Genomic DNA, 18,502 nt, shown 5'->3' with positions numbered 1-18,502 from the left:
TAGTCGTCTTTGGATCCTTTTCCCATGTAGCTTATGACACAATGTTGAGTACTCTTCTCTTGGTATTCCGTAGGCCTTTGGTGATTTTGTATTTCCCCTGTGTTTGTATCTCTCTCTTAAACCCAATTTCCTAATGTACACAATTCTCACACCTGTCCATGGGTGAACCATAAATCTGTTTATTGCATCTGTGATTGCCTTTCTCTGTGGAAATATCTTCAGTGATATCAATTTTTAGGGAACACCTATAAGTGATATCGTAGGATATGTCTCTTTCGCTCTGTGACTTACTGCAAGGTGCGTGATGAACTCTAGCCTCACCGATGGTGCTGTTGATGGCATTGTTTCCTTTTGTTCCTTGGCTAACATTCCATCTGTGCAGGTCCCTGTTCTTCTTTGTCCACTCATCTGTTGATGGACTTTCTGCTTGCTTCCATGTCCTGGCTATTGTAATACTCCTGCAATGCAGATTTGCCTGCCTGTGTCTTTCCACTTCTGTCTTCTTTCTTCGGTTATAGGCCCACGAGTGGGCCTGCTGGATCATATCGTAACTCAGTGTTTACCTTGTAAAGGCACCTCCATTCTGTTCCCATTAGTGCCTCTTACCAGGTGAAGTCCTGTGGCGAGCATTGCCCTCTGAGGAAGGCGCCACTAAGACCCTCATAAGCCTCAGGGCCCGACTGTACTCTCCTTGGTATGCAGCCTGGACTTTATGGTATGAACATACAAAAGGAGATGGTCTTTGGCCAAATCGCTCCAGGGACCTGCTCAGTTACTGGGAGTCCCTGGTTGTTCCCTAAAGCTAGGAAAAGCAACCCTGGAGGGCAAATTGGTGCCTTTGAGGGAGAAGCCGGGCAGCCAACCAACCAGCTCATGCTGATAAGGTGTGACTAAGCCGAGAAGCCAACCAACCAGCTGATGCCGATAAGGCGTGACGAAGCAAATTCCCTGCTTTAGGGGTATATATATGGCTGTGCTTTGTTATTAAACTTGCCTTGCGACCGTCAGTTGCTTGTGCCCTTCTGATCCCATACCTTGGTGCGTTCAGTTCCCTACCCCCTCTCGTCGGTTGTTGCTACACTTTGAGGACCCGCCGCGGCTGGCGGCAAAGTCCCACTTAACCTAGAGGGTATGCACGTCTCCACCACCCCTTCAGCATGAATTGTTGGTAGTTTTGTTGCTGATGGTTCTTCTGACTGGTGTGAGCCGATACCTCTGTGGTTGGATTTGCATGCGTCTCATAAAGCCTTGAAATTGAGCTTTCAGGGATGTCGTTTATTTTTCAAACTGTGTGTGTAGCTTTCCTCATCACATTCTTTTCCTGAAGTGTGTGCCACCTTTTGAAATATTTTGGCCACTACCTCCCTCAAGACATTTTGAGGGCAGGTTTCATTGACAGCCCTCCAGGACTTGTGCACATGAAGTGACCATTAGCACGGGTTTTCAAGCTGCCGGTGCAGGTAAGGGCCAGGGGGCTGCAGCATTTCTGCGTTTCCCACTCTGGTAACTAGTGAAGCAGACCTTCCTGCCAGTGGTGTTCCTCGGTTATCAATGACGGTGGGATGTGTCTGGAGAAACCCCCCAAAGCTGATGTCTCCTTACTTATATCTGTTTTTAAAATGGAATTTCTACTTTTCACTGGAGGACTCTTCCACTGTGTCCATGGACCACTGCTCCTTTCTGCATTCCTCTGTGGCTGGGCATTTTCATTGCTTCCAAGTGTTGGCTACGGTAAACATTGCTGGATTGCAGGATTGCCAGCCCGTGTCTTTTTTGATTCTCATCCTCTCAGGCGATAGACCCAGCAGTGGGTGTGCTTGATTGAACGGTCGCTCAATGTTGACCCTTTCCAGGCAACTCCACTGTGTTTTCCTTAGGGGCTCTTACCACGACCCACTTAGAACCGAGGGTACGCATTTCTTCACCACCCCTTCAGCATTTCTTGTTTGCAGAAGTTTCGCTGATGGCCATGCTGAGTGGTGTGACATGATAGGTTTCTGTAACGTGTATTTTCGTGTCTAATAATTCCTAAGGTTCAGCATTTTTCCGCGACTTTTTTTATTCTGTTAAACAAAAACAGAAAAAAAAAAAAAAACCGTGAGTACAATAAACCTCTTGAAATTGTCTCCTTGGAAGGTTGCCCTCTTTTGACTTTTTTGGTCGATTTTCGACCCCAGTATTTTTTTTGGAGGGCAGGTGTCATTTACAAGCCTGCAATGTGTGTGAATATTGAGTGACCATTAGCACTGACTTTAAAGCTGCTGCTGTGGGAAACGGCCACAAGGCGTCAGCATTGCTACATTCCCACATGTGGTTACTAGGGCAGCAGAGCCCTTCTGGAAGTCCTGTTCCCAGGTTGTCCATTAGAATGGAATGTGCCAGGAAAAAACCCCAGAAGTTTATGTCACATTACTTCTTGTTCGCTCTTTTAATTTTTTTAAATCGGGGTAATGATTAGAATATTGTTGGTCCTAGATGTACAGAATCTGGTTCCTTTGTACGTTTTATATATATATATATATATATATATATATATATATATATATATATATATATATATTTGTACAGATCCTCTTCCCATGTAAATTATTGCAGAGTGTTCTGGTGACCTCCCTTGTTATATGGTCGGTCTGTTTGATATATATGTTTAATATGTATTTGTACACATATGGTGACACTAATCTTAATTTATCCATTCCCCCCACCTTTCATTTTACATCAGCTTAGTTTGTTTTCTACGTGTGTGAGTGTCTTTCTTTGTGGAAATATGTTCATTTCTGTCAGCTGTTAGATAACGCCTATACGTGATGTCATACGGTATGTCTTTTGCTCTCCGACTTAACTCATGTTCTGTGATGATCTCTAGGCTCATCTCGGGTGCCTCAAAGAGCAGTGTTTCCTTGTTTTCCATGGCGAATAGTCCACTGTGTCCACGGACCAGCTCTTCTTATCCATTCATCTGTTGATGGACATTTGGGTTGCTTCGGTGTCTTGGCTACTGTGAAAACTCGTGGAGTGCAGCTCTTGCAGCCTGTCTTCTCAGGTGAGCGGCTCAGCTGTGGGTGTTCTGGATGGAAGGGTGGCTCAATTTTTAATTGAAAACGCAGCTCCTTTCTGTTCTCATTATTGGCTGTTACAACTAGACATGTCCTCCGCAGACAGAGGGAACAGAGTTCTCTAAAACCCCTTCAGCATTTATTGTTTGTAGTCTTTTGGCTGACGGTAGTTAACTTGGGTGAGCTGAAAGCTTTTTGTAGGTTAGAGGAGTCTGATCATTCCTGATGTTGAGCTTTTCTCCATTTTCCTTTTTTTGATAAAGAGTGAGGAAAACTTACCTCTTCATACTATCTCTTTGACACATTTGCCTGCTTTGAATTTTTTTCACCACTGCCGAGCTCAGGACATTTTTTTTTTTTTTGAGGGCAGGTATCTTTTAGAGGCCTGAGTCCTTGTGAATGTTACGTGACCCATAGCTATGCGTTTAAAGCCGCTCTTGCGGGAAACGGCCACAAGGCGGCAGCATTTCTCCATTTCCAACTCTGGGTTTTCCTGCAACAGAGGCTTCCCGGAGATTGTGTTCCTAGGCTGCAAATGAGAGTGCAGTGTGCCAGGGCAAAGCCCCAAGAGCTTATATCTCCTTACTTCTTGTGTGTTTTTTAAAATTTAATTGTTATCTAGTATCACAGCCAATTGGATGAAAATGTTGTGTGTGTTCTAGGTGTACAGCATCTGGTTCATCATATGTATGTATCGATCTATTCATCTTTGGATCCTTTCCCGTGTAGGTTATTACAGAGTGTTGAGTAGACCTCTCTCTGTATTCCTTAGGTGTTTTTTGATCATGTCTTTCATATGTATCAGTACATGTCTGTTAACCCCCATATCCTAATTTATGCATTCCTTACAGATGAAATGAGAATTCTCCACATTATACTGGTCATTTCAGAGTGGGAAAGGATAGCAAGTGGTAAAATATTATCTTTTCTCTTAATCTTTTTAAATTTCCCTTGTTACAACATAGGATTATTATCCCTGAATCATAATTCTGTCAGTACACCAGTATAGAGATTATTTCTTAATAGTTAGGTGAGAACCATTTCCTTCTGTTTTTGAGAAAAATTCTGTTACCTCCTTTCAGTAATGGCCCTCTTTCCCAAATCAACGGTTTAACAAGGGAGATGCAAGCAGAATAATCATGCAAATACAAAACAATACAACAGCAAGAGAAAATGTCTAACTTCCAATAAGAGCTCAATTTAAAAGAGGGTTTATATCTTCAGAACAAAAGCATGCCTCCTTGACTTGCTAACCAGTCAAAATCTGTGTATTCTACAGAAAATCTGTGATGTTATTCCCATAAAACTACCCTTTACTGCTTCTGCCTCCAATAGATTTCCTAAGCACTAGTGTTTTAATGTACAGGTTACAAACAAAATCCTAATGAGATTTATTTATAATGTGTGTGTTATTTGTCTTATCCTAGCGTCTATATTCTTCTCCATTCCTGGAGCTGAAATAATATTACTTTACCTGCTAAGTGATATCGGGAGAGTGGGAGAGGTTTCATAAATACCCCAACCCTAAAGCATACCCTAAATCTAACCCATACACTAACTCTAACCCATAGACATACCTTAAACTATACCCTAATCCTAACCCGTGCCCTAACCCTAAACTTAACTCTAACCTGTACGCTAATCCTAACTCGTACACTAACACGTATCCATACCCCAATCTTTACCCTAATCCTAACCTGTGCCCTAACCCTAACCCAAATGCTTAAACCTAAGCCGTACCCTAATCCTAAACCGTGCCCTAACCCATAAAACCCTAACCCGTAGCCATAGCCTAATCTTTACCCTAATCCTAACCTGTGCCCGAACCCTAACTGACCCTTTCCCTAAGTAAGCCCTGACACTGTCCCGAAGTGAGGCCCTGAGGTTGTCCCTAACTCACATCCTCATGCTAGGCCTAACCCTGGCCTTGTCATTGTCCCTAACAAAGGCCCTGACCCTAGTCTTAGCCTAGGCCTTGATATTTGGTCTATCTCAGGTTCTGATGCTGTCCCTAACATCAGCCTTGCTGCCGCCAATAACTAACGTGCTGACACTATCCTGAGCTAATATCTTGATCCATCTCTTACCATGGTCCTGACACTGTCCTTACTAAAGTCCTGATGCCATCCCAAAGTGTGCATCCCCTTAGGAATTCAGCAGAATAAGCCTGAAACCTGGTCTGGAACTGGCACTTCAGAGAGACTTCGTAGCCAGTTGTCTAATTCTACCTAAGTAGGTTTTAACTTCTGATGTAGTATTGACATATCCATAACAGGAGTTACTGAACACTACACATATGTCTCATCTTTCTATTAGTATCTGATCTAAAGTCACTGTTTGAAATTTAATAGTTAAGATAGGAGTCCTTGAAAACGTACGGTTGCAGCTACCAGCAGACATTGTTTTCAGAATGGCTAGTGGCATCCTGAGTCTGATGTAGCTCAGAAATTCAATTTCAACAATACAGTTATGCGGGGACTTACCTGGTGGCTCAATGGTTAAGACTTCGCCTTCTATCACAGAAGGTGCCGGTTTGAGCCCTGGGCAGGGAGCTAAGATCTCACATGCCTCGTGGCCTAAAAACCAAAACATGAAACAGAAACAATATTGTAACAAATTCAATAGACTTAAAAAATGGTCCACATCCAAAAAAAAACTTAAAAAGAAAACAGAAAAAGAACTCAGGAATGCATCTAAATCACATCTACAAAGGTCACTTAGGTTTATCTTGGATGTCTGAACCATAGTTACTACTCCTTTTTGACTGTAAAATGCATTCCCTTCCTCAATGCCAAAGCAGATGTACAATTCGTATCTAAAAGGCCACAAAACAGGCCACTCTGGTCAGTATAATTTAAGTTAAACCATGTATAAGCCAGAGAGATTTCCTCACACCTCAATACGTGAAGTTTTTTTCCCTTTTGATTCCAAGTCTTTCAATAGAAAGCACTGATGATCAAAATGTCAATCCCTCAGTGCCAGAATGATTCAGCTGTTTGGCCCTGGTGTAGATCATGTCCCTCAGTGCTAGGCCTCCTTGTTATTTGCCTAGTTAATCCACTTTGGGGGAATACTGATCAGGTATCGTGAACATGCTCAGAGGTATGTTAATGACAAAACGCTTTCTATAGGCCATACATTTTATTATTCATACCCAATTGTCACACAAGCATTGTACATGTGCTTTTAGCAGTAGACCTAAAGCAAACAGTGATACATCATGAGTCATTACATTCTGATAACTTCACTATGTAATTTTCCTTTCCTCTTAAACATCGGGGCAAAATGAAGCCAACACAGTAACTTTCATAAATACACACTTCAATACAGAGGTGTCATTTATCCAATTGCTCCAAGTCCTAAGTAGCTTGAGGGGAAGGACTTCCAATTTTACCAGGACATACTAGATTTTTAGGAATTCCAGGTAATTTAATATACTAATCAAACATTTCTCTCTGAGATAGCTCAAGGGCCTTCTAAAGCATCCCAAAGTTAGCTGGAGATCAAAAGAACGGTTAGAATTGGCCAAAAAACGCTTATTCACTGAACCAAAGTAAAGAGATTTCAAACAAAAATACAGATCACAGACACAGGCAAAGGAACTCACCAGCTGTTCACAATCAAAAGCAGCATTCTAAGAAAACTTTGGAGGGAGAAACAAAATGCAGGCTTGCCCTAACCCACTTCCAACAAAATCCATCTTAGAATATCGTGGTCAGGTACAACTCTTCCCTCCATGTTCCCTTTTCACAAATGTTCACCACCTTCTGTATCCATCTTATGTTGTCCCTTATTTTTTTCTGCATTCAGACACAACGAGCTCTAGTAAAAAGTGACTTTCTTTTCTCTTTGTACCATCAGCCTGTTACCTAGCCGCTCACCTTCTTTATTACGTAGTTTCATAAATGCTTGAACATATGGAATTTCTTTTGTCTTTCTCCTCCTGTGACAAAATAACTCTAGCTGAAGGATACTATAGTCATTTAGGCTATCATTCAAAGACCACCTTTCCTCATTTTTCAAGAATGTATCCATACATTGGCCAGACAAAATTACAATAGAATTTCATTCTTTTCTTACTCTTAGGTTTACAACTATAGGTTGACCAGTCTGCCAGGATTTTGCCCATTGGCTCTCAGATGGAACCGAAGAAGAAGCACTTCTTACGTTTGAACCATGGAACACTCACACCACGGACTAAGAACACAACAAAATCCTAAACACCAATGGAAGCCTCACACCAAAGGAACCAGAAACCAAAGAGAAACCAACAACCAAACAGCACAAGACTCAAATCAGCTTCCAAGTCTCAACTTAGCCTGTGACCTCTGTCCAAGTGGTTCACCTTCCAAATGAGATTTCCTGGAATGAAAAGTCACCCAAATGGGAACCAAGGTTCCCTCAAATGTACAGGGCTAAAAGGACCTCAGACTGCTTGCCAGGGGAGTTACCACACACTGGCTGAGGTGCTGCAACATCCCAAATGCTATTTTTCTGGTTCCCCAAAATAATCCCTTGGAGTAGGACATTCAGGGCAGTCCAGGCAGGAGGAACAGAGGAACGTCCTCAAGGCAAAGACGGCCTCGGCAGCTGCTAGGGTGGTTCCTCTTCCACCATCTACTCCTGCCCTAGAGTTCTAACTGCTGGGATGACTGGGGCTTGGCCTTTCCAGGCAAGGGTCCCAGGCGGTTTGGCCTCTAAAGGAATTCTCCAACCTTACACTCTCTCGAAAAAGACTAGTGTGGAGAAAATCTCAGTGTCCGATCAAGTCAGGGGACCCACAGGGGGATCCCCAAGTCAGCCCCACATTGGGTACTAAATTTGATGTCGAAAACTCAACCTCTGTGCACCAGTGCCAAATCAAATCTCAGAGAGAGAGGTTTGCAGGAAGTAGAAAAGAATAGCTTTACTCCTTTGGCAGCCAAAGGGGGACACAGAAAACTCTGACCCTCAAAAACCGTGTGTCCCAATGCAGGAGGATCTGGTGAGGAGTTTTACAGCAGTGGTTTAAGGAGACAGGTGTCCTAAGGATTACTGCGTGTACAGGGCCTTAACTAAATATAACCTGACCTCAGATGGTCTCTTGAGGACCTTCTCTGGAATGAAGACTAAAATCTTCTATTTTGTGGGGGGGTTTAGGTTGCTAAAGAGCCCAAAGATGCTCTTAACTGTATCCCTTGAGGCAAAACCAGAATCTTGGCCCAAGGCTGCACTGTTCATTCTATTCTGTTCTTCTTTGGTCTGTGCAGTCCCTCCTTTCCATGATTAGCAACTGTTCGAATCTGCCCTTTAGAATTCAGGGAAGGTCTTGGAGTCTCTAGCATAACTAAGGCCCTGAAATTCTCCCTAACTCAGTCCCTGACGCTGTCTCAAACTAAGGCCAAGATGCCAACAATATCTAAAGTCCTGACATCATCCTGAGCTAATATCCTGACCCAGGTCTTACCAAGCTCCTGAAACTGACCCAAAGTAAGCCTTGATGCTGTCCATAAATGGGGGCATGAGGCTATCCCTAATAGAATCCCTGATAATGTCTTCAAAGAAGACTCTCACATTGATCCCACAGAGGCCCTTATGCTGCTCCTAAGACATGTCCTGACACTGGCACTAACTCAGGCCCTAAAGACAGGCCTCACTTAAGCCCTTTGGCTGTACTTTAGATAAGCTCTGACGCTACCTGTATACGAAACGCTGGAAGACGTCCGGATTTAGGGCCCTGTCACTGGGCCTAACTAAGGTCCTGATGCTCTCAATAATTTCCTGGCACTATGCCTGGAACGGACCTAACTCTGTCCCAAGCTAATGTCCTGCATCTTATCCTAAATGAAACCCTAATACACTCCGTGACAAAGGCCCAGACTAATCCTAACTAAGGCCTTAACACTATATCTCACTACGGCCCGGAATCTGTCCCTAATGGTCCCTGCTGCAACGAATAACTAAAATACAGACACTGTCCTGAGATAATTTCCTGACACATTTCTATGCACCATCCTGACTGTCCCAAAAAAAGCTCTATCGGTATCCTTAAGTGAAGACCTGACGCTGTGCCTAACTCAGGCCCTGAAGCTTTCCTTAACCGAGGCCTAGATTCTGTGACTCACTCAAGCCCTGCTCATGTCTTTCACTATGACCTTTCGCTGAGCCAACCAAGGCCCTGATGCTGCTCCTAAGTCATGCCCTGACAGTGTCTGCAGCTAGGGGGCTGACGCTAGGCCTCACTCAGGCCTTGACCTTCTCCATAAGTCAGGACTGACGCTGTCCCTACCCAAAACACTGACCCAGGTCCTAAATTAGGCCATGATTCTCTAAGTAACTAAGGTCTTGACACCAAATCTAGGTCATTAACTGACACTACCCCTAGACCTTAATCTAATCTGGACTTTAACTAATGTCAAGTTTAGAAAAAGAGATTCTTTACGATGAAATTCTTTCATCATATGAATATTGGTTTCTTAAAAGAATAATTTTTAAACTCTTGTTAACCTTAAAGTGTACTCAACTGCTGTGGAATATTCGTTCATAGCAGCGTGCATGGTTCACTTTTACATTCTTGTGTGTTGGCCTTCAGGGTTCTTGCAGGAATGGCTCCTCTTATGCTAACTAAATCAACCCTGATGCTGAACATAAATAAGTCGCTGAAATTACTCCCCATGCTGTGAACCTGTCCCTAACTACGGCCTGGAGACTCGTGCTAACCCAGGCCCTGACACTGTCCCAAACCAAGACCCTGACATTACACGTAACTCGGACCCTGACACTACTCTTAGCTCAGTCCCTGACACTATACCTAACAAAGGCCATAATGATATTCCTAACTCAAACCCTGACACTGACTCTAACTAAGGCCCTACTGCCACCAATATCTAAAGTCCTGATACTATCCTGAGTTAATATCCTGACCCAGGTCTTATCAAGGTCCTGAAACTGACCCAAAGTAAGCCTTGATGCTGTCCGAAAATGAGGTCCTGAGGCTCTCCCTAACAGAGGCCCTGATAATTTCTTTAATGAAGACCCTCACACTGATCCCACAGAGGCCCTTCTGCTGCTCCTAAGTCATGCCCTGACAGTGTCCCTAACTCAGGCCCTAAAGATAAGCCTCACTTAGGCCCTTTGACTGTACCTTCCTTATGCTCTGACGCTGTCTGTATAGGAAGCCCTGGCAGTGGTCCTGATTTGGGCCCTCACGCTGGTCCTAAGTAAGGCCCTGAGGCTCTCAATAACGAAGGTCTTCACGCTTTCTCTTTGTCGTTTCCTGACACTATCCCTGGCCCGGAACCTGACTCTGTCCCAAGCTAATGTCTTGCATCTTATCCTAAATGAAGCCCTAATACTCTCCCAAACTAAGCCCTGATGAAACCTAACAAAGGCCTTCGCACTATCTCTCACGAACGCCCGGAATCTGTCCCTAATGGTCCCTGCTGCAATCAATAACTAAAAAAAGGACACTGTCCTGAGCTAATATTCTGACTCATTTCTATCCACTGTTCTGATACTTTCCAAAAGAAAGCCTGTTGCCGTCCTTAAGTGAAGACCTGAGGCTGTTCCTAACTCAGGCCCTGAAGCTTTCCCTAACTGAGGCCTTGATTCTGTGACTCACTCAAGGCCTGCTCATGTCTTTCACTATGAGCTTTTGCTGACCTAACCAAGGTGTTTATGCGGCTCCAAAGTCATACTCTGACTGTTTCTCCAGCTAGGAGGCTGACGCTAGGCCTCACTCAGGCCCTGACGTTCTCCATAAGTCAGGTCTGACGCTCTCCCTACTGAAAATCTTGACGCAGGTCCTAAATTTTAGGCCTTGATTCTCTAAGTAACTACGGTCTTGACACCAAATCTAGGTCATTAACTGACACTACCCCTAGACCTTAATCTAATCTGGACTTTAGCTAATGTCAAGTTTAGGGAAAGAGATTCTTTACGACGAAATTCTTTCATCATATGAATATTGGTTTCTTAAAAAAATAATTTTTAAACTCTTGTTAACCTTAAACAAAGTGTACTCAACTGCTGTGGAATATTCCTTCATAGCAGCATGCATGGTTCACTTTTACATTCTTGTGTGTTGGCCTTCAGGGTTCTTGCAGGAATGGCTCCTCTTATGCTAACTAAATCATCCCTGATACTGAACAAAAATAAGGCGCTGAAATTACTCCCAATGCTCTGAACCTGTCCCTAACTACGGCCTGGAGACTCGTGCTAACCCAGGCACTGACACTGTCCCTAACCAAGACCCTGACATTACACATAACTCGGACCCTGACACTACTCCTAGCTCACTCCCTGACACTATACCTAACAAAGGCCATAATGATATTTCTAACTCAGACCCTGACACTGACTCTAACTAAGGCCCTACTGCCGCCAATATCTAAAGTCCTGATACTATCCTGAGTTAATATCCTGACCCAGGTCTTACCAAGGTCCTGAAACTGACCCAAAGTAAGCCTTGATGCTGTCCGAAAATGAGGTCCTGAGGCTCTCCCTAACAGAGGCCCTGAAAATGTCTTTAATGAAGAACCTGACGCTGATCCCACAGAGGCCCTTCTGCTGCTCCTAAGTCATGCCCTGACAGTGTCCCTAACTCAGGCCCTAAAGATAAGCCTCACTTAGGCCCTTTGGCTGTACCTTCCTTATGCTCTGACGCTGTCTGTGTAGGAAGCCCTGGCAGTGGTCCTGATTTAGGCCCTCACACTGGTCCTAAGTAAGGCCCTGAGGCTCTCAATAACGAAGGTCTTCACGCATTTCCTGGGTCATTTCGTGACGCTATCCCCGGCCCAGAACCTGACTTTGTCCCAAGCTAATGTCCTGCATCTTATCCTAAATGAAACCCTAATAGTATCCCTAACTAAGCCCTGACCAATCCGAACAAAGGCCTTGACACTATCTCTCACTAAAGCCCGGAATCTGTCCCTAACATGGGACCTGTTGCAATCAATAACTAAAATCCGGACACTGTCCTGAGATAATTTCCTGACACATTTCTATGCACGATCCTGACACTGTCCCAGACCTGTCGGTGTCCTTAAGTGAAGACCTGAGGCTGTGCCTAACTCAGGCCCTGAAGCTTTCCCTAATGGAGGCCTTGATTCTGTGACTCACTCAAGGCCTGCTCATGTCTTTCACTATGACCTTTCGCTGACCCAACCAAGGTGTTTATGCTGCTCCTAAGTCATGCCCTGACTGTGTCTGCAGCTAGGGGGCTGACGCTAGGCCTCACTCAGGCCCTGACGTTCTCCATAAGTCAGGTCTGACGCTGTCCCTACCGAAAATCTTGACGCAGGTCCTAAATTTTAGGCCTTGATTCTCTAAGTAACTAAGGTCTTGACACCAAATCTAGGTCATTAACTGACACTACCCCTAGACCTTAATCTAATCTTGACTTTAGCTAATGTCAAGTTTAGGGAAAGAGATCCTTCATGATGAAATTCTTTCATCATATGAATATTGGTTTCTTAAAAAAATAATTTTTAAACTCTTGTTAACCTTAAACAAAGTGTACTCAACTGCTGTGGAAAATTCCTTCATAGCAGCATGCATGGTTCACTTTTACATTCTTGTGTGTTGGCCTTCAGGGCTCTTGCAGGAATGGCTCCTCTTATGCTAACTAAATCATCCCTGATGCTGAACATAAATAAGGCGCTGAAATTACTCCCGATGCTCTGAACCTGTCCCTAACTACGGCCTGGAGACTCGTGCTAACCCAGGCCCTGACACTGTTCCTAACCAAGACCCTGACATTACATGTATCTCGGACCCTGACACTACTCCTAGCTCAGTCCCTGACACTATACCTCACAAAGCCCATAATGATATTCCTAACTCAGACCCTGACACTGACTCTAACTAAGGCCCTACTGCCGCCAATATCTAAAGTCCTGATACTATCCTGAGTTAATATCCTGACCCAGGTCTTACCAAGGTCCTGAAACTGACCCAAAGTAAGCCTTGATGCTGTCCGAAAATGAGGTCCTAAGGCTCTCCCTAACAGAGGCCCTGATAATGTCTTTAATGAAGACCCTCACGCTGATCCCACAGAGGCCCTTCTGCTGCTCCTAAGTCATGCCCTGACACTTTCCCTAACTCAGATCCTAAAGATAGGCCTCACTTAGGCACTTGGGCTGTACCTTACTTAGGCTCTGATGCTGTCCTTATATGAAGCCAGGGCAGTGGTCGTGATTTAGGGCCTGACTCTGGTCCTAAGTCAGGCCCCGATGCTCTCAATAACTAAGGTTTTAACGCTTTCTCTTGGTCGTTTCCTGACACTATCCCTGGCCCGGAACCTGACTCTGTCCCAAGCTCATGTCCTGCATCTTATCCTAAATGAAACCCTAACACTCTCCGTAACTAGGGCCCTGAATAATCCTGCCTCAGGCCTTGACACGACTTCGCACTAAGGCCCGGAACCTGACATTGTCCCTAGAAAAGGCCCTGACACAACGCCGAGCTCAGTCCCTGACACTATACCTAACAAAGGCTATAATGCTAGTCCTAACTCAGGCCCTGAAACTGTTTCTAACTAAAGCCCAGCTGCCGCCAATATCTAAAATCCTGAGACTATCCTGAGTTAATATCCTGACCCAGGTCATACCAAGGTCCTGAAACTGACCCAAAGTAAGCCTTGATGCTGTCCGAAAATGAGGTCCTGAGGCTCTCCCTAACAGAGGCCCTGATAATGTCTTTAATGAAGACCCTCACGCTGATCCCACAGAGGCCCTTCTGCTGCTCCTAAGTCATGCCCTGACAGTGTCCCTAACTCAGGCCCTAAAGATAAGCCTCACTTAGGCCCTTTGGCTGTACCTTCCTTATGCTCTGACGCTGTCTGTATAGGAAGCCCTGGCAGTGGTCCTGATTTGGGCCCTCACGCTGGTCCTAAGTAAGGCCCTGAGGCTCTCAATAACGAAGGTCTTCACGCTTTTCCTGGGTCATTTCGTGACGCTATCCCTGGCCCGGAACCTGACTCTGTCTCAAGCTAATGTCCTGCATCTTATCCTAAATGAAACCCTAATAGTATCCCTAACTAAGCCCTGACTAATCCGAACAAAGGCCTTGACACTATCTCTCACTAAAGCCCAGAATCTGTCCCTAACATGGGTCCTATTGCAATCAATAACTAAAATCCGGACACTGTCCTGAGATAATTTCCTGACACATTTCTATGCACGATCCTGACACTGTCCCAGACCTGTCGGTGTCCTTAAGTGAAGACCTGAGGCTGTGCCTAACTCAGGCCCTGAAGCTTTCCCTAATGGAGGCCTTGATTCTGTGACTCACTCAAGGCCTGCTCATGTCTTTCACTATGACCTTTCGCTGACCCAACCAAGGTGTTTATGCTGCTCCTAAGTCATGCCCTGACTGTGTCTGCAGCTAGGGGGCTGACGCTAGGCCTCACTCAGGCCCTGACGTTCTCCATAAGTCAGGTCTGACGCTGTCCCTACCGAAAATCTTGACGCAGGTCCTAAATTTTAGGCCTTGATTCTCTAAGTAACTAAGGTCTTGACACCAAATCTAGGTCATTAACTGACACTACCCCTAGACCTTAATCTAATCTTGACTTTAGCTAATGTCAAGTTTAGGGAAAGAGATCCTTCATGATGAAATTCTTTCATCATATGAATATTGGTTTCTTAAAAAAATAATTTTTAAACTCTTGTTAACCTTAAACAAAGTGTACTCAACTGCTGTGGAAAATTCCTTCATAGCAGCGTGCATGGTTCACTTTTACATTCTTGTGTGTTGGCCTTCAGGGTTCTTGCAGGAATGGCTCCTCTTATGCTAACTAAATCATCCCTGATGCTGAACATAAATAAGGCGCTGAAATTACTCCCCATGCTGTGAACCTGTCCCTAACTACGGCCTGGAGACTCGTGCTAACCCAGGTCCTGACACTGTCCCTAACCAAGACCCTGACATTACACGTAACTCGGACCCTGACACTACTCCTAGCTCAGTCCCTGACACTATACCTCACAAAGCCCATAATGATATTCCTAACTCAGACCCTGACACTGACTCTAACTAAGGCCCTACTGCCGCCAATATCTAAAGTCCTGATACTATCCTGAGTTAATATCCTGACCCAGGTCTTACCAAGGTCCTGAAACTGACCCAAAGTAAGCCTTGATGCTGTCCATAAATGAGGCCCTGAGGCTCTCCCTAACAGAGGCCCTGATAATGTCTTTAATGAAGACCCTCACGCTGATCCCACAGAGGCCCTTCTGCTGCTCCTAAGTCATGCCCTGACAGTGTCCCTAACTCAGGCCCTAAAGATAAGCCTCACTTAGGCCCTTTGGCTGTACCTTCCTTATGCTCTGACGCTGTCTGTATAGGAAGCCCTGGCAGTGGTCCTGATTTGGGCCCTCACGCTGGTCCTAAGTAAGGCCCTGAGGCTCTCAATAACGAAGGTCTTCACGCTTTTCCTGGGTCATTTCCTGACGCTATCCCTGGCCCGGAACCTGACTCTGTCTCAAGCTAATGTCCTGCATCTTATCCTAAATGAAACCCTAATACTCTCCCAAACTAAGCCCTGATGAAACCTAACAAAGGCCTTCGCACTATCTCTCACGAACGCCCGGAATCTGTCCCTAATGGTCCCTGCTGCAATCAATAACTAAAAAAAGGACACTGTCCTGAGCTAATATTCTGACTCATTTCTATCCACTGTTCTGATACTTTCCAAAAGAAAGCCTGTTGCCGTCCTTAAGTGAAGACCTGAGGCTGTTCCTAACTCAGGCCCTGAAGCTTTCCCTAACTGAGGCCTTGATTCTGTGACTAACACAGGCCCTGTTCATGTCTTTCACTATGACCTGCATGCTGACCCCACAAAGGCCCTGATGCTGTTCCTACGTCATGCCCTGACTGGGTCTCCAGCAGGTGGGCTGGCACTAGGCCTCACTCAGGCCTAGACGTTCTCCCTAAGTCAGGCTCTGACGCTGTCCCTACCCGAAGCCCTGACACAGGTCCTAAATTAGGCCCTGATTCTCTAAGTAACGAAGGTCTTGACACCAACCCAGGTCATTTGCTGACACTATCCCTGGCTCGGATCATGACTCTATCCCAAGCTAATGTCCTGCATCTTATCCTAATTGAAACCCTAATACTCTCCCTAACTAAGGCCCGGACTAATCCTAATTAAGGCATTGACCCTATCTCTCACTAAGGCCCAGAATCTGTCCCTAACATGGGCCCTGATGCAATCAATAATGAAAATCCGGACACTATCCTGAGCTAATATGCGGACACATTTCTATCCACGGACCTGACACAGTCCCAAAGAAAGGTCTGTCGCTGTCCTTAAATGAAGACCTGAGGCTGTGCCTAACTCAGGCCCTGAAGGTTTCCCTAACGGAGGCCTCGATTCTCTGACTCACTCAGGCCCTGCTCATGTCCTTAACTATGACCCGAATGCTGACCCAACAAAGGCCCGGATGCTGCTTCGACGTCATGCCCTGACACTGTCTCCAGCTAGGGGCCTGAAGCTGGGCCTCACTCAGGCCCTGTTGCTTGCCCTACGTCCGACCCTGATGCTGGTCCTAAATAAGGCCCTCAGGTTCTCAGTAACTAAGGTCTTGACACTATCCCGAGGTCATTTGCTGACACAATCCCTAGACTTTACCCTAACCCTGTCCCTAGCTAATGTCCTGCCTCTTATGCTAACTGAAGCCCTTATGCTGTGCCGATGTCAGGACCTGAATTGAGGCCCCATGCCGTGACACTGTCCCTAACTAAGGCCTGGATGTTAGGCTTAAGTCACGGCCTGACACTGTCCCTAACTAAGGCCCTGATGCCATCAATATCTAAAGGCCTCACACTATCCTCAGCTAATTTACTAACCCATCTCTTACTAAGGTCCTGAAAATATCGCTAAGTAAGCCGTGACGCTGTCCCTAACAGAAGGCCTGCTCATGTCTTTAACGAAGACCATAAAGCTGATCCAACAACGGCACTGATGCTGCTCCTGTGTCACGCCCTGACAGTGTCCCCACCTACAGGAATGACGCTAGGCCTCACTCAGGCCCTGGCGCTCACCCCAAGCCAGTCCGGGATGCGATTTTTACATGAAGCCCTAACATTGCTTCTAAAGAAGGTCCCGATGCTCTCAGTAACTAAGGTCTTGACACTATCTCTCACTAAGGCCTGGAATCTGTCCCTAACATGGGTCCTGCTGCAATCAATAACTAAAATCCGGACACTATCCTGAGCTAATATCCTGACACATTTCTATCCAAGGTTCTGACACTGTCCCAAAGAGATCCCTGTAGCTCTCCTTAACTGAAGACGTGAGGCTGTGCCTAACTCAGGCCCTGAAGCTTTCGTAAACCGAGGCCTTGATTCTGTGACTCACTCAAGCCCTGCTCATGTCTTTCATTATGACCCGAATGCTGACTCCACAAAGGCCCTGATGCTGCTCCTAAGTCATGCCCTGACAGTGTCTGCATCTAGGGGCCTGACGCTAGGCCTCACTCAGGCCCTCACCTTCTCCCTATATCAGGCTCTGACACTGTCCCTACCCGAAGCCCTGGCACAGGTCCTAAATTAGGCCCAGATTCTCTAAGTAACTAAGGGCTTGATTCCAAACCTAGGTCATTACCTGACACTAGCCCTAGACCTGAACGTAAACTTCTCTTTTGCTAATGTTAAATTTAGCTAAAGAGATTCTTTAGGATGAAATTCTTTCATCTTCCGAATAGAGTTTTCTGAAAAAAATAATGTTTAAACTCTTACTGAACTTAAACAAAATGTACTCAACTTCTGTGGAATATTCCTTTATACCAGCCTGCCGGGTTTACTTCTGCATTTGCCTGTGTTGGCTTTCAGGGTGCTTGTAGGAATGCCTCCTCTTATGCTAACGAATTAATTCTTATTATGCTAAATCCCTGATGTTGTCCCTAATTAACTTCAGGAAACTCCTCCCAAGGCTGTGAACCTGTCCCAAACTGAGGCCTGGAGGCTCAGCCTAGCTCAGGCCCTGACACTGTCCTTAGCAAAGGCCCTGACACAACTCCTAGCTCAGTCCCTGACACTATACCTAACAAACGTTATAATGCTAGTGCTAACTCAGGCCCTGACACTGTTTCTAACTAAAGCCCAGCTGCCGCCAATATCTAAAATCCTGAGACTATCCTGAGTTAATATCCTGACCCAGGTCATACCAAGGTCCTGAAACTGACCCAAAGTAAGCCTTGATGCTGTCCGAAAATGAGGTCCTGAGGCTCTCCCTAACAGAGGCCCTGATAATGTCTTTAATGAAGACCCTCACGCTGATCCCACAGAGGCCCTTCTGCTGCTCCTAAGTCATGCCCTGACAGTGTCCCTAACTCAGGCCCTAAAGATAAGCCTCACTTAGGCCCTTTGGCTGTACCTTCCTTATGCTCTGACGCTGTCTGTATAGGAAGCCCTGGCAGTGGTCCTGATTTGGGCCCTCACGCTGGTCCTAAGTAAGGCCCTGA

At 45.4% G+C, this 18,502-nt stretch overlaps 1 long non-coding RNA gene across 1 annotated transcript in view; it reads right to left on the bottom strand.

The window, feature by feature from the left end:
- Positions 1-407: 407 nt before the first annotated feature.
- Positions 408-18,502, bottom strand: part of LOC136794060 (uncharacterized) — a 164,602-nt gene continuing 146,507 nt past the window's right edge. Inside the window, exons 5-6 of the long non-coding RNA XR_010840277.1 lie at positions 5,540-5,632; positions 408-2,063 (exon numbers count right to left, since the gene is read on the bottom strand). This is a non-coding gene — a long non-coding RNA (uncharacterized lncRNA). The remainder of the gene's footprint in view (positions 2,064-5,539; positions 5,633-18,502) is intronic.

This window comes from Kogia breviceps, chromosome 4 (genome assembly GCF_026419965.1).
Source record: "Kogia breviceps isolate mKogBre1 chromosome 4, mKogBre1 haplotype 1, whole genome shotgun sequence".
Classification (NCBI taxonomy): Eukaryota; Metazoa; Chordata; class Mammalia; order Artiodactyla; family Physeteridae; genus Kogia; species Kogia breviceps.
Note: the sequence above shows the minus strand (reverse complement) of the source record. Positions and strands in the feature narration are given on the sequence as shown.